Source organism: Elaeis guineensis, chromosome 5 (genome assembly GCF_000442705.2).
Source record: "Elaeis guineensis isolate ETL-2024a chromosome 5, EG11, whole genome shotgun sequence".
Lineage (NCBI taxonomy): Eukaryota > Viridiplantae > Streptophyta > Magnoliopsida > Arecales > Arecaceae > Elaeis > Elaeis guineensis.
This window is the reverse complement of record NC_025997.2, coordinates 14,183,342-14,199,627: the sequence shown is the minus strand read 5'-3', so window position 1 is coordinate 14,199,627 and position 16,286 is coordinate 14,183,342. Positions and strand designations below refer to the sequence as shown.

The 16,286-nt window shown below is 42.0% G+C and overlaps 2 pseudogenes; one reads left to right on the top strand and one right to left on the bottom strand.

The window, feature by feature from the left end:
• LOC140857940 (uncharacterized) overlaps positions 1-11,193 on the top strand; it is a 29,094-nt pseudogene extending 17,901 nt beyond the window's left edge.
• Positions 11,194-12,362: 1,169 nt separating this feature from the next.
• On the bottom strand, positions 12,363-14,244 carry LOC140858089 (protein trichome birefringence-like 31; annotated as a pseudogene).
• Positions 14,245-16,286: the final 2,042 nt, after the last annotated feature.

Sequence of the window (16,286 nt, the reverse complement as noted above, 5' to 3'; positions counted from 1 at the left end):
GGTCGACTGAGTCGGTGGAGCCGTCGTATGGCTCCACGTTCGGCATTTTGAACCGACTGGGAATCGGCTCGTCGAGGACCAGTCGGGAGAGAGGTTGGGCGGTCTGGAAGTCGACGTCGTTCGAAGACTTCTGGCCGTCCATCTGCAGTTGGGCGAGTCGACGGTCGATTTCCTCGAACCATCGCTCGTAGTCGTCCGCTCGTCGATGCTGGGAGACCCCAGGGGTGGAGCCTCCGGAAGATTCTGAGAGAGAGGCCGATGGTGTGCGCGGCCGCTTCTCCTTCCTTGCCCGTTCCAACGGGGAAGGAGAGGGCGCCGGGACCGTCGGTCGTCGCGCCGTGGTCGTCCTCCTCCTCTCCGTGGGAGCGCTGTCGGGAGCGCTCGCATGGAGGCGACGGGGTCGGCGCGGCCGTCGGCGGCTGCTCCTGGAAGGCATAGGTCGGACCGCCGGTTGCTGCTGGAGGCTTTTGACTGCGTCGGTCAGTACGGTCATCTGCCGTACGATGGCCGCAATCTGGGCCTCCGTGGTCACTGCAGGGCGCGGAGAGCTAGGCTCCGCCACCGGTGGGGGCGGGGAGGCCTCTTCCCGGCGGGAAGAGCGCCTCGCCGACCCAGTGACTCTCGATCGTTGAGCTCTTGTCTTTGTCATGCTGTTTCCCCTACCTGGCGCGCCAATCTGTTGCGGCCAATCGCCTCGTCGCCGATCGCCGGGAAGCGTGCACCTGCAAAAGGAAGTCCGCACTGACCGGAGGCGGCTCCGGTCGGGAACCCTCCGACGGTCAAGTCAGAGAGGTGACTGGGCAACAGTGAAATGCAGACAGAGAGCTCTGAGAAAGAGAGAGAGTGAGGGGAGGAGCGAGCCTGCGTATGTGGGAGAGACGGCGGATCGATCCCTTGCACTGTTGCCTTCCCTGGTATATATAGTGGAGCTAGGTATGGCGCCGTCATTAATGACGCGGACAAGTGAGGAACTGTCAACTCACTGTGGGCTGTCAGAGCCACCGTGAAAACGTCACGTCGCCGTGTAGCCGTCTAATCACCAGGGTTGACCCGGCTCTCGGCGGGACAATGCCCCTAGGCAACTGTGCCGCATGTCCGTGTCAGAGCTGACAACGTCTGGCGGCTGTACGGCGGTTGGAGGAGTCAGTCGACCCTAGGTCGGCAGCCAGCAGGGTGGCGTCGGGTTCCTCCGGTCGATCGGCGAGCTTCATGTAAGTCGGGCCTCAGACCCCCGGGTTCAGTCGGTCGGGATGGTTACGCCCGACATACCCCCGGCCGGCGATGGGCCGTAGACTGGTCGGTAGTTAACCGCTGACGGCGTCCGTCAGTCGGTCGCCCCGACCATCTGTCGGATGGTCTATTGGCCAGTCGGAGTCGTCCGTCGGAGGCGGTCGGGCCCTCCGGCGGTCGGTCGGGCGGTCGGGCGGTCGGGCCCTCCGGCAGTCGGTCGGCGGGTCTCGCCAACACATTGCATGCAAAAATTACATGTAAATGAATACTTTAGACCTCCTCTGAATCTTATTTCATGTTATTGAAATGCAGGACATGTTGATAGTTCAGTCTGTAGCTTTGATTGTGTGCATGATGAAAGGCAGGCGGAGGCCGAAACTGCCTCCCTTCCAACTCAGGCTTTAAGCTGCTCCTTTGCATCATATTTCTATGAAACTATGGTGATGCCTCCCACCGCTCATTAATCCGAGGAGGAATCTTAACTCAATCGAACCATGTGACATGAGATGCAGAGTAGAGTCCATGCCGAAGTCTTCATAACTTCTTGCCCTGTATCCAGGATACTGAAAAAAAAAAAAAAAAAAAAAAAAAAAAAAAAAAAAAATATATATATATTATATATATATATATATATATATATATATATATATATATATATATATATAGGCAGTAAACGAGGACTACTAGTGGAGGCCGAGATTGCTGGACTCACTGACATTTGCGCACACTTTTTGGCATCCTGCTGCTAAACCTGGACTTCAACTGGCAGGCAGGGGGCGCAGCATCTCCAGTGCCAGGGGTCCGTCAGCTTCCGCTTCTTCCCATTGATCGCGAGCTTGAAAATTATCTGATGCCCGTCCATGGTCTTGACGACGGGATTAACGAGTGCGGCCCTGGCCATCTCTGCCGTCTTGTACCCTCTCTTTCTGGACTTCCCTGTATCCCGCCGCAGGAGAAGCCAGCGAGTCAGCATCCACGTCGGCGGGGACGCTGCCGACATAGATTTGCGGAAGGCAACACCGATGGCAGGCTGGGCGGCGGCGGGTGTGCCAGCTGGGCGATTGACATCCGGCCGTGGAGGAAGGAAGGAGGTGACGAAATCGTATCGCTTTCTCCGCAGGTGGCCTTATCTTGGAACACGACGGCCTCCTCGACGTCACCGTTGGAGGCGTTGACAGGGCGGAGGTGGTCTCCCATGCGAGCTACGGAAGAAGAGTGTACCTGGGTCCGGACTCCGGCAAGGCGTTAGCTACGATGTCCTGGTTGAACGGGTCTAGGATCTCACGGGCGTCCTCCATGGTCAGCCCGTCCCGATCCGTATGTAGTCGGACTTCGCTTCTTGGAGGCTGAAACACCGCTGCGCCGATCCCGTTGTAGTCGGACTCCCGCTTATTGGAGGCGGATCCCTAGTCGGAGAACGAACGGAGAAACCCCTTCTTTCCGATGCTACTCCGCGGTAAATAAATAAATAATAATATTATTATTGTTATTGGTGTGAAGCAAAGGCTTACAGAAACGAAAGGATGACGTCACTCATTGGGATTAAAAAAAATCATCCATTTATCCCGATTTATTATATATATATAGAGAGAGAGAGAGGGGGGGCCGGGGGGTGGTATAAAAGGAGCTGACGCCGAATATAACGGAATATACGGTATACATATGACTGAAAAACCATAAAAATAAAAAATCCAACCATTCGTATAGAAATGGATAACCTAACAATCAAATAGCAAAGATAAGAAAATAAAGATGTAAAAGGAGATGGATTTTTTCTATACATTTTTGATATAGCTTCTCTTCTTTACATTGAGTAATCTTTGTTGACAGTTTTATCTCCATCTCTTTATATTGATGGATTTTGTATAAAATAAAAATATAAGGATCAATTATTCTATTTAATCATAGGTTAATGTCAGCTTTTGTCTTTTGAGCTCTTTTTTGATCTCGTTTGTCGCGATATGATGTCCAGAGGCAAAAAGCTATGCTGCACTGGAATCAATATCCCTCAAAGAAAAAAGGAAATAATGTGCACGTGACTCTATCTGGTAAAAGAACGTGTATTGTCAATAGTTAAGGTGTGAATATATCAAACTCAATATTTTGATAGTCCTTGAAACTTTAAACCTTAATAATATTCTCTTTTACCGAATTATGTAGAACAGGTGTTCCAAGTCAAGTGAACGACCTTCCCTTCCTCGATGTATCTTTATAGAATTTGAAAATAAATAAAAGATTGTCTCTTCGACGCATATATGTGCGTGGGTCCCGCCAGCACTCCAATTCCGAAGCGCTGCCTCTTATAGATTTAGGTTTTCCTCTCTTTCCCGACTTGTTTTACTCCAGCGTCTCTCTCCTCCTCCTTTCCATCGTGACCCCTCTCTTCTACTTCGAGAAATTCTCAAGTTCCTGATCGCTTAGCTCTTCGCTTCAAGTCGACTAATTTTTTCGGTATTTCTCCTGGGCTTTGTTTTTGATCACAATCTCGTAGGCTTGGCGCTCTTTTTTAGTGGTATATGATGCATGCCCTTTGATTTTTTTCTGCTCTTTTTTGTTGTTGTTGTTGTTTTCCGAGCTACTCCACTCCTGGGTCTTGGCAATAAATTCCCTACTTTACTTTTATTTTACAGTCTAATTGACGATAAAAAGTAGATTTTTTTTTTTTAATTTGTCTAATGTAATTTTCCTGATGCTGAATTAATAGATGTTAACATTATATGCACCCAGAAGGGGATTTCTGCTCTATTTTGCATTTGTGGTAGTGTTTCTGCGCACCCTAGCAATACAATAGGGTTTTGGACAATCGGTTGGTCGCTTAATGCGTTTTGCTATTTGACGACTCGAATCATGGTAGAAATACATTTTTATATCCTTTCTGTTGAGATAGTTCGTGATTTAAATTAATGTGGTTTTAGGTATCCAGCAGTAGGCTGGATACCTTTCAGCTAAGGATCGTTGTTCATCTATGTCCATTATGCGAATATATGTTGGACTTCAGTTTCCTTCTTTCTTTTGTTTCTCGGTTTGGAGGAGTTTGTTGCATGTTTCAACTTCTGTTTATTATCTGTCTAGTAGTAACATGCTCCCATGGGTGTTTTTGGAGTTCTGAGGTTTAATTTTTCCGTGGCGTGACAAATTCTATGCTAAAAGGATGTAGCTGTGCAAGAATTTTAGCGTGAAGTGACTTTTATAATGGCCTAATACGCTGTCTTGGACCGACCCTTATTTTCAACTTCAAAATCTCTTAATGCAAATATTTTGGCAAGTCCCATTGTAAGGTATGAAAGTTCGAATATTTTTGGAATCCCAATTTAAACAATGTAAACGATTACTCATAATTGATATCTTGCATCAATGTTTTTATGGGAAGAAACAGTTTAGCTCTGTTTGAACGAGAAATATCTCTGTGATTGTGTCTGTGTGCATGTGTATATGTGTTTGTGTGCACAGGATGGGGCCATGATGCAGGGGAAAGTGGCTGTCAGATGATCTGCCCATGTGTGACTGCACAGTTTTCCTTCTATTTGATCTCTCTTCTATCCATTTTCACCTTCCATGTTATAAGCCTTTCAGAAAGTTTAAAATTTATTAGTGAGTCATGCTTCCCAGCTTAATCCATCTTGGGATACAGAGGCATAAAAGATGTACTTAAGCTTTGTGATTTGCCAAAGAAGGAACGCTGTTATATTACAAGTTACGAGTAGTTCTTCTATCAACCCCTATGTAATGGCACCATTCAGTTCTATTTGGGGATATCAAGTAAATTATGGTTAGTTTGTAACGTGAGTTTGTAACGTGATCTTGGTGCTAAATACATTTGTACCATCAACTGTTAGGATAACTATCACAAAGTTTTATAGGAAATTAGGTCCAATTCTTAGCTGGGGATAGGTCCTTGCTAACAAGCTGCAGTCAAATCTTCATTAGTTCTCTTCCCATGGCTGATTTTCGATCTCAGTATGATATCATTTCGCTTGTTGTAAATGCTATGGGAGATGCATTGGGAATTACTAGCAGAACTTATAGTCGCTGTTAGGTTAATCGAAAACGTGTAATCAATGGGCTTTAAAGCAAGCGACTTAAAGTTGCAAACTTATTATGACCAATAAGTTTGGATGTTATTGCTGTCATCCTTGAAGGAACCCTAGCCTAATTGTTTTTGGGGAATGGTTATGGAGTAATTTCATGCTAATCTATTTATACAATTGTTTCTTCTGCTTTCTTATCATAGAATTGGACTGATATTTTCATTCTTAGGAGTAAACAAATGAATGCTTGTCTCACCAAGAATGTTTAATTGTGTGTGCATGTGCATCTGTGTGTTTGTGTTCTTTTAATGTGCAGTTGTTTTATACATTTTGTGTTGTAAACATAATGTCGATGACCGGTGAGCAGTAAATTAAAATTTGGAAAAGTTTGATCAATAAAACTTCCATGACAAGAGAGGGTGATGAATTTTGTTGATTCTTTTTCTCTTCCAGGAGCTTATCTTTGATCAGCATGGATTTTACATTTGAAAATCCAGGTGGGTTTTCTCTCAAAAAGAAAATTCATCTTGGGCTGACAACGTATACCAGAAGGTAGAAAAAATTCGTGCCAATAAAATGGTTCAGGTTGGCATCTTTTATCTTGAACAGAATAAGTAGTTTATAAATTGATTTGCCTAGTAATATGAGATCCTTATCTTCCCCCCTCCTAAATAACTTATTTTGTTTTTTATTCTTTCTAATAAAAAATAATGCATTATTTTGTTGGACAGGTTCCTTGCAAATATGTTAATGTAATGGGTGAACATGTTAAAAGTTCCTTGACGAGGTTGACGAAATGGCTTGACCCTTCTAGTAATCATGCTAAAGAGACAGATTTTGATAAATCTAGTGATACTGATTCAACAACAGAGCTTTGGAAGAAATCAAGTGAAAGAGTTGATGAAAACAACTTAAATGAGTTAGCAACTTCTGCCATAGAGGAGCCTATTATTTCTTCAATGGAAGATATGAAACTAGTCACACCCCCTGATGTAGCCCAAGATACTCTAAGCAACAACGTGAAAAGGAACAAATTCCAGCTGAAGCTACAGATTCTAGTTGCACAGGTGTGGATGGAAATTATAGGAAACTTGCGGATGCATTCACATCTTCTGACTTCACAAGTGCTCTATCAACTGATGAAGCCCTTCCATCAGAGTCCCGTAAAAAAAATATGGTTCTTGAAGAAAGGTTCATGTTGTCAGGCAATAATGCATCAACTGAAATATGCAGTATGGATATTCTGATCAACAATCTACAGTGTTTGCTTATTTTGTTGTTTGCATTGCTGCTGTTGTATACCATTTTAAGATTTACCTAAATAGATGTCATTGTAGGCACCTCTACATCTAGGGGCATAGCATCTCTTGTGCATTCTCTTGGAAATGAACATCAGCAAAAATTTGGAACTAATAGATCAGAGGCTGATGTGCAATTACCAGAATCTGGTACGTGCATAACTTCCCAGTTGTTTTCTTCCTTGTACTGGCTGTTGCATTTTATCACCTGTGTACTATAAAGTATGATTTTGATTCAAATATTTTAGTGGCTCATGCACTTTGCCACATATTAACTATAGAAAGATTTTCCGGTTCCTGTTCATTAGTCTACCTAAATTGGCTTGATAAGTGAATGCAGGCTTCATCCTTGTGTTGTCATTGACCGGCAGTTTCCATTAGGAACATTATTAATGCTCCTTGTAAGTCAACCTAGCACCACCACATCTACTATCTACTATATCCTTATGCCCAAATTTTAGTTTTACAATTGGTTTCAGATTTATTGCCTAAGCATTGGTTTTTCAGTAATGTTGTTGGACATACTTTGAGGTTATGATATAATCCACTGAGCTTCTTTAGGGATTGAATTGAGTCTCTCTGTCACTGTAAACTGGTAAAGTAGCAGAATTTAAAAATCATTAGCAATTACTTCTCTATTCTGTAGTGGTTTTCCCTGAACTCCCTTGAGAGCCAATTTGGACGTGCGAGCACCTAATTGCTGAATGTAATATGCTGGCAGGCAAAAGGGGTTGGGAAATAACTTAAAATTGGCAGAAGTTTAAGGGGAGTGGAGGTGCTCAGAATCAGTAAATTATAGAAACCGATTGAAAGATGATTCCATATCCCTCTAAATTTGGAATAATAGGATGCTAGACTCCTCTGATCTCTGGATTTTCTCAATCATGGATTTAGCTTGAGAGTTTTTATGAGAGAGTACATAATTTAGTGGCTCGGGTTGTAAGCAGGCCCTTAGTATTGAAAAGTTGTGTTATGGTTTGATGTGATGCATCATTGTAAAGTTACAAAGTCAGATTTAGATTCCTTTGTCATTTCTTTCTGATATATCTCATTTCCTAGTTCAACAATGGTTTCCTTCGCTGAGAAATTTTTGCTTTTTCCTCTACCACGCCTTGCCCTTTCTGCACCATTTTAGTATTAGAACTGAAAGCTTTTGAAGATTAGAGGAATTCCGTTCATGACTCAGAACCAATAATGAGGTTTTGTTTTGATGAGCAAAGGGAGATGAAAAGCTACCATCACAAACCAATAATGAGGTTTTGTTTATGATGAGCAAAGGGAGATGAAAAGCTACCATCACAAATGCAAGTTGGTAAATGCAGGGTTGGCTGAAGACTGAAAAATCTGGACTTTTGGCTAAGAAATCAGGCTGTTGGGCTGAGCTGGGAATTGGCATGAGAGCTTCAGGTTGAACAGGTTTGGGCCAGGCTCAGATTTAGATTTTTAAATTGAAATAGGGTTCCTACCAGGACTTGTTCCAAGTACTGCCTGAAGATACAGTAAGCTCAGCGGAATCTAGGCCTGTATGCGTTGGCCTTTTTGGGCTGAAATCAGGCTTGGGCCTGGTGGTTTTTGCCCCGGCCCAGGCTTTGAGCAGACCCCAAGCAGGTCTTACCTGATCAATTGATGCTTCCCTCCCTGAAATTCTTAGGGCCATTTGCGCTTCACTGAGCACCTCCTGTTTAAACATACCAAACGTTCTGTTGCAGGGACGTATGACAGTTATGTTTTGATTTTCTTATTTTATTTTTCATTTTCAAATGATTCACCCATCTGAGTTCTGATATTTACTGCTACATGCAAAATTACACACAATGAACTTCAGTTGACCACTTCTCCACAAAAATAAGAAAAAGGGAATATCAGTTTATTGTTGCTGATTTGCATCTGGGCAGACCCACACTTTTATCGAATGGTTGATTCTTTATATTTTAATTCCTCAAGTACCTGATAAGTGGTTTTTTTGTAAGTTCAGCTGTTTCAGAATTTCAGACCTCTCTGCCAGGGAAAGCTTGTTCAACAGTTACTGATCTGGATGACCTGAGCACAGAACTCGGAGAACTTGAAGATGTAGATCTTCAGGATAGCTGGGATGATGACGATGAAGACTATGAACTTGCTTTGGTCTCATGTCAGGAATTCAAGAATAGGTCATACAAGGTAACTTGCAATTCATGGATATCGTACTTGCATATCAAACAAAGTGGCACCAACACTGCCGTGTGTGTGTTTACCTAAAATGTCTACACTTGCTTATACATGATCTGACATATATTGGCCATGATGTGCGCTGCAGCTCATGTGATTATGTAGGTGTTTGATGTTCATTGTTATGAGAAGCTGTATCTGCCCACATATTAAGTCTAATTGTGTATGAGAAATGATGGCCATCCGGTTTGTATGATGCAGTCTTCCAGATTTACCAGGATTTGCATTAGCTGTTTGCTATTTGATTAGCATTCATTATATACCATGATGGTGCACTTCTATACTACTATTTAAATGATAGTTTCCAAATTAAAGTGTATGTTTTAATTCTCTTTCAATTTTCATTCCAAATATACCCTTCTACTTATCCTAAAAATTCTTTAATTACACCAATTGCTCGCTCCCCTCTCAGTCACATTGTGTTCTCTCTCTCGCCCGCCGCCCCATCTCCCTCTCTAGCTCCATTAGTTACTTCTTTCTCATTTCCCCTTCCCTGAACAGACCACACTAAACCAAGAACAGGTGAACACAAAATTTCCAAACATCTTGGACTGTCCATCCTCGCTCTCTCCCATCTTTAATTCGCTTAAAACATGTGCACTCCCCATAACCCGCTTCCCTCTGTCACTCCCACCAACATATCCTCCCTCTATTTCTCCACTTCCCCTAGCTTGTGCGCAAACAATTATAAGAAAAAACAAATGCAGTGACCATATGAACAACCAAACAAGTAACGAAAACAATTAGAAAGATAAATAAATTCATTAGAGATCTAATTTAATAAATATTTGAAAGATTGTTATTTGATAGAAGACAAATATGAAAAATTGGAGATACCTGCTAGAAACAAATAATCATAACAAAGATATTATGAGAGTAAACAAATTAGAAAAAAATAACTAAACAGCTGCTAACGAATAAAGAAATATGCTTATTCTTATTGTTATTTTAATTTATATAATGTAAAATTTTATAATATTTTTTCTTGAAACGTGCATCGCACATTCTTGATTACTACTATTTCATAGATACATCGCATGCTTTTTGTTATCATTATAATTCAGGTCATATAAACTTCCTTACTATATGACATTAGTTTCTACTTGTCTTGCCTTGTTCAAATATCATCATTAATCACCTGAAGATAGTTTTTCAGCTCTAAACGTACATAGCAGTGTGATCATTTTATTAGGTGCATCAAATTTATATCCATGTACATGCTCGTGTGTGTATAGTATGTATGTATTCTCATGTCAGGTTGGGTTAGGGAGCTACCTAATCCATTTGGTCTATGTATTGAAGGAACCCAATTGTAACTACAGATGTAAGTGGGGTCTGCATTTAGACCAAATCAGATGTTTCATATAGTTCGGGTTGGGTAGGGTCCTGTTGGGTTTGCATCTGGATTGGATCTTGGATCCTTGTGCAAGTTCTTTTTTCACAGACATTTGTCCAATTAGACATTAGTGCTGAAAATAAACATTGATATGCATCCATTTGATCTTTATTGGAATCATGTCTTCAGTGTGTTTTCCCCTGACTACCCCTAGTGAACATTGGAAACCCTGTTGTTAGTATCTTGCTAAGACTGCATAGCCAAAACTTAGATGCTGATTTACTGGATTGGAACAAGGGTCTGCCTATCCACTTTGATCTCCTTTCTAGCAGAATCTGTTCTTTATCATCCCCTGCTGGTTCTTATGTAGAGGTTGTGCTGATCATCTCTTTCCCCCCCCCGCACCCCCCTGGTTGACTTATTGATGCAGAGAAAGCATGAACATGCTCAATCATAATAGTTGATCGAGTTCTTATTATCCCAAGTATTTAGACCAACACACAGCCGAATTTTGCCTGATTTCATTTCTTGTAGGAGGGTAACCACTTCCTCCTGCTGAGTTTTATTTCCTGCAGTTTTCTATCTGCGGTTCTTTATGATGTATCTGCATCTGGAGTTTTGGAATTACAACATTGTGCAAGTATTTATGAACTTTGCTCTTTGTGAGCCAAAATTTGCAAAGTGACATTTGTTTTCTTCATCAGAAAAAACTCAGGGCTGCTATAATTTCAAAACTGCGACCGTTGAAGGATTATGGGCAGGCAGCATATTGGCACCAGGATAACAGTAAGCGAATGCAAGACAGGCAAGGAATTACTGCTGCTTCTATTCACGATACCATGGAGGCTGACTGGGAGTTCCTGTAAGGTTGTGAGAAGCTGCTAACTAGGCATTCCATCTAAGCGAGCTATTTCTCTGCCATGATGCTGGCTATGCAGTCCGATAGATTAATAATAAGCCATGCTCAATTCATTATACGAGCCAATTTGCAAAAATACTTGCCACACGTTTGTGCTTCCCTTTCTGGGGGCCTTAAGAAAAAAAAAAACTTTCATTAGGAACTTTATTGCAACTAAAGTTTTTTGTTCATATATATTAGCATGGCGTTTTTGTAGCCATCATTTTTTTAGTTTTTTTAGTTATGCAATCAGAGTTCTCAATATTACAAATTTAAAGCTAATATCGGTTCATGCTTAAAAGAAAATCTGGTCCTTGCCTGGAGGTTTCATTTACTCAGCGTGCAAGGCTGCTGCTGTGTGCTCCAGTTCTCTGAGGAGTTTTTTTTTTTTTGGTAAATGAATGCTCAGGTACGTAACTGGTTCTATGGTCTCATATGGTTCCCTTCTTTAGAGTGCCATGACAAAGAAAAAAATACTTTTACAACATTGGAGTGTTTTAACGTCCGCCTATGTGGACTTAGTTCCATGACTGATATTCTTTTGCACGAAAAAAATGGTCGTTCTGTTTTTACAACATCAATCATTGGATTGCTTACATAAATCTCTTAAGTATTTCAAATTCTTATTTGTACATCTTGAAGCAACTATTTCAAGATGTGACGGAGGATTCATGCCCAAGGAAGGTGAATCCTTTTCTTGCGCAAAAGATACAACCCGTCTAGTAGCTCACTCCTGCACGCAGCAGTAACGTGAGCAGAGAAGGTACACGTTTCAGGCTAACCGCTAAACCCGCTCAAACCAATACCATCACTGTAAATCCCTCCCTCCCACCCGTCTTAGACCGAGCTACATCTCCAAAAACCTCTATATAAACTCACGAAGAACCTTTCTAGTGTTAGAACTTGCCTCCAGTGGCACGCAGTAGTATAACATGGCTTCTACGTTACAATGCCTAGTGCTTTTCTTCCTTATATTTGGGTTGTGGAGCTGGCCGGTTGTGTCTCACAGCACATACAATGATTTTACGGTGGAGAGTTACATGCAATGGATGGATAAATATGGGCGAGCGTGCAGGGGGGGAGTCCTACAAACTGGCCGTTAAACAGTTTGCCTTACCAACCTGACCAACAAAGAGTTCTTGGCTACTCACGGCGGATAAGCGTTAAAAAGGGAGAGGCCAAGGACCAGTCCTTCAAGAATGAGAAGGAGACCTACGTACCATCTAGCATTGATTAATAGAAAGAAATCAAAATTGAAGCAAGTTAACTTTAAATTGAAGCATGCATAACTTCAATTTTTATGATTGGGAAAACCCAAAAATATATCTTTGTGCCGGCTTCAAAACAATTATTATGATGGGTTGAAGGGCTGTATGATGTTTTATTGAGCAAACAATTGCGCTCGTGTTACCATGGTTCCTCACCTACATCTTATATGTCACGCGAGCTCAGTTGCTACGACTTTCTATATAACAAATATGCATACAATATTTCGTTCCATGTATCTGGTACGCCAGGCAGGCACCAATGGATGCAATCGGCATATACGTTGGGCTCTGATCTCTGCTCACTTGTTAAAAGCTTGCCTCTTCTCTCGGTGTAAACTGATGTGTGCCCATCCTTGCGGAACTCTGACAACTGGGTGATGTTCAGTAGGGTTACTTTTACCTTGAGCCCTTGCAAGGCATCTCTCACTGCCGCCATGATATCTAAGCTGGATCCTGTCCCCAATATGGACCTTCGATTGGATACGTCTCGTTGAAGCAGTTCCCACTGCTTCCAGCTTTCCATTCCCAGCTCCTATACAATCGTAGCACCATGTATAATTATCAGAGTTCATATGACTATTTCCGGAATTAAACAAGATGGTCCTCTGATATTTTTTGTGGGACTTACCATAGATGGGTTGGTGATAAGCTCATGAAGAAGAGCTTCTGTTTCTGAGGATTGACGGTGGATTCAACCCATTTAGCCCAAGTTTGTAGAGCCATTCTATATGCAGTGGGGACACTATACTGCCAGATGTCAAGTGTGCCAATTCTGTTTCAGGTTCAAAAGGATTACGAGTTGCATGGTTTCAGATCATTTCCAGAGTAAGTTTTGAGGATTACAGAAACATCATGTTCAAGAGTAAGTTTTGAGGATTACAGAAACCATATGTCAATCGAAATTTAAAGGATATTTATCTCTATGATATATATCTACGTGCGAATCACTAATCAGTAGAATTGTGAGTCCATGGAATAGAGAAGCGGAGAGAGAAAAGGAGCTACTCACGTGGCGTTGATGAGAGGTTTGTACATCCACCACACATAGCTATCAAAAACCATGACATCGACTCCCTTCCAATTCCGGCCATGCTTGGCAATAGAGTCTAAATGGACCAGTCTCTTCCGCACGGTGTGCTTCGTAGCATGGTCCGAGTTTGACTCCACGATAAATGGAGCCCAGTAGAACTCAATTGATGCATTGAACTCCTAAGAACCAAATTAATGAACTCAAGCAGAGTGAATGAAGCACAGGTATGAGACTTTGGTGCTCATAAAACTAGGTTACTCAAATTTTGCCTACCTCTGCTACAAAAATTTTTCTTGGAGCATCCTTGTGCAGGTACTTCTTGTTGTCAGCCACACTAGATTGGAGGAGGCACACCATGGACTCCCACTGCGTTCTCTGGATCGAGTCCCCTATGAACATGAGTCTCTTGTTCCTCAGGCTCTCCAATAACTTCACAGCATCAAACCTGAATGAACCCAGTCCAGCACGCGTTATACTCCCAAAGCCCAGAAGTCAAAGCTCTAAAGTTTTAACACAAAGATAGAAGTGATGCTGACCTTGGCAATTCACATGAATGAGGTTTCCACCTCCACTTCTGATAGAGGGAATCGGGCCTCCCATTTCTCTGACAAGTCAGTTGCCGGGCCAAGTAGGGCAGCTGTCTTCAGTATAGAGAGGGCGAGAATTAGCTTATCACAACACCCATTTCCCTCAAAGAGATTGCATCTGTGGTCGAGAAACATGGTCCATTTCTGCAGCATTTCTTCTTGCGGAGCTGAAGATGGCCGGAAATGACCGACGGAGGACATGACTCCAGCTTGCACTCGTTGTCTCTGTGACTAATCTTGTGGTTCCAAAGATCAAAAACGAAGCCAAAATGAAGGGGAAGAGGGTCAGGGCACGGCGATCAGTGGGTGGCGACTTCATTTAGGTTGGCATGTAGATGGAAGAACGCATCGTGCATTTGAATCTTTTCTTTCTTTTCTTTTCCTGCGGTTCTTTTTCCTGTGGGGGAAGTTGCTCTTGAAGTGTTTCGAGAACATCAATGCAACCACTCCTCGTAGCAGTTACTACGTGAGACGCTTTCTGGATTGCTTGTTGCGGAGGAAATCACAGAAAGTGGCCGATCGGCTAATTTGTCAAAACAGGTTGGAGGCAAGCGAGCTGAAGCGGTGAAGCCCCATCTAGAACGTCCACTGGGCACCAACACTCCAGCTCAACTTGTCGGAACTCAATGGCCGAACTTAACCTGATTCAGGCTTGAGTGATTCGGATTGTTAACCCAGCTCGGCGGCCTTATATATATATATATATTTATAGAAAGGCCTTTAGGTTGGTTGGGCAAGCCACCCACAAAAACCGCTGGGCCCACCGATCTCATGAATGGTCTTAGGCTAACCTAAATGCCACCAATGGATCCGCCGGCCCCATGAACGACCTTGCTGGTGAGAAAATAATTAGAAATGGAAAAAGTGGAAAACGTGGTTAAGCTGCACCCATCGATTCTTTGAGGGTGCATCATAGGAATAGGACATCAACATGCTGTCGTTAGGGCTTCAAGCAAGTTAGTTTCGTTGGGGTTTGGCCCAACCCAAATCCATTCCACCTTTCTAATAATTAGTTTCAGAAATACTGCGAACACAATTGAAAAACAACTTAAAAATATGAATCACGAACTTAAAAACAATCACCGGTTGATAAGCATGAGGGTCTATAGTACAGGCAACTTATGTGTTTCTCGGAAGGGTGGTATTAGGGTAAATAGTTGGGATCATGTCTCAAAAATGTCCGAGGATTTACTTGAAAAAAAGCGATATTTACTTACGATGCCAAGAGTTGCTCAGATGCCTACGATTATATCAGAATGGCGATACTCGGCGACTTATCTGACAATACGACTATTTTATGGATCAATGATGATATCAACATTTAATTGGTTAAGTTGCTTGATTGAGGGACGGGGATCCATAAAAGAACCATCACACATGACTTGAAAGATCAGGGATTGGAAACATGCACGACAAGGGCATTAACTACTCCTAATTGAAGAATTATGGATTAGAGTAACCATCTACTAAACCCACATCAAGTTCAGTAACTTCTACATTTTTGCACTTTAAGGAATAGAAGTTACAAAGTAACCATTCACTCCATCTCTATATAAGAGAAGGTAAGAAGAAGATTAGGATAAATTTTTTTGAGATATATCAATCGCTTGCTTCTGTAATCTTTTTCACTGTTTCGCTTACTCCAATTAACTTAAGCATCGAAAGAGTCTTCCGTTAGATAATTTTTGATAAGAAGACTTTATTTTGGAGACTCTTTCTCTACTAAAGGTTAGGCGCACTTATTCGATACCTCACTCGATCTGCCGGAGTTCAGTGGCAACAGGTGGTATTGCATGTTTAATGGATGCTTCAACGGAATCATAAAGATGATCTACATATTGAATTTGTATCATAAAGATTCATGTATTGAACCTGTATCTATGGTTTTCTACCTCCATAACATCTTGCTATCTTGTTAATGTCTTTACAAAAATAAAGATAGCCTCAATAATTACAATATCACGGTAACATTTTGGTTTGGAGTCAATATATATAGAATATAGGAGTTACTAATAGGAAAGGCGATCCGTGGTTCTCTGAGGATAAAATCTGACAGAGGAAAAAAAAAAGGTTATCTAATGTAGGTCAAGACATGAAGACTTGCCATATAAGAACTCCAAAATCTATTTTAGAATTCTTTTAATGCTAAAGACTATTTCATTACTTTTTCTGAGTTTGAATTTTTTTTGATTCCGTACTTGGACTGGAGAATAGCTTGTTTTCAATCATGACCATTCATTAATATTATGTGGCAACGATTGACTAGGGCCCCTAGTTTGCAATCCATGTTTTGCTGTGCTTTGCTGAATTGTGGCCCATCTGCCATGCATCACAAAACGGCCTTCTCCTGTCAAAACCAGGGGAATAGCGAGCAAACGGCCGAGCCGGTTCCAGTATGAGGAC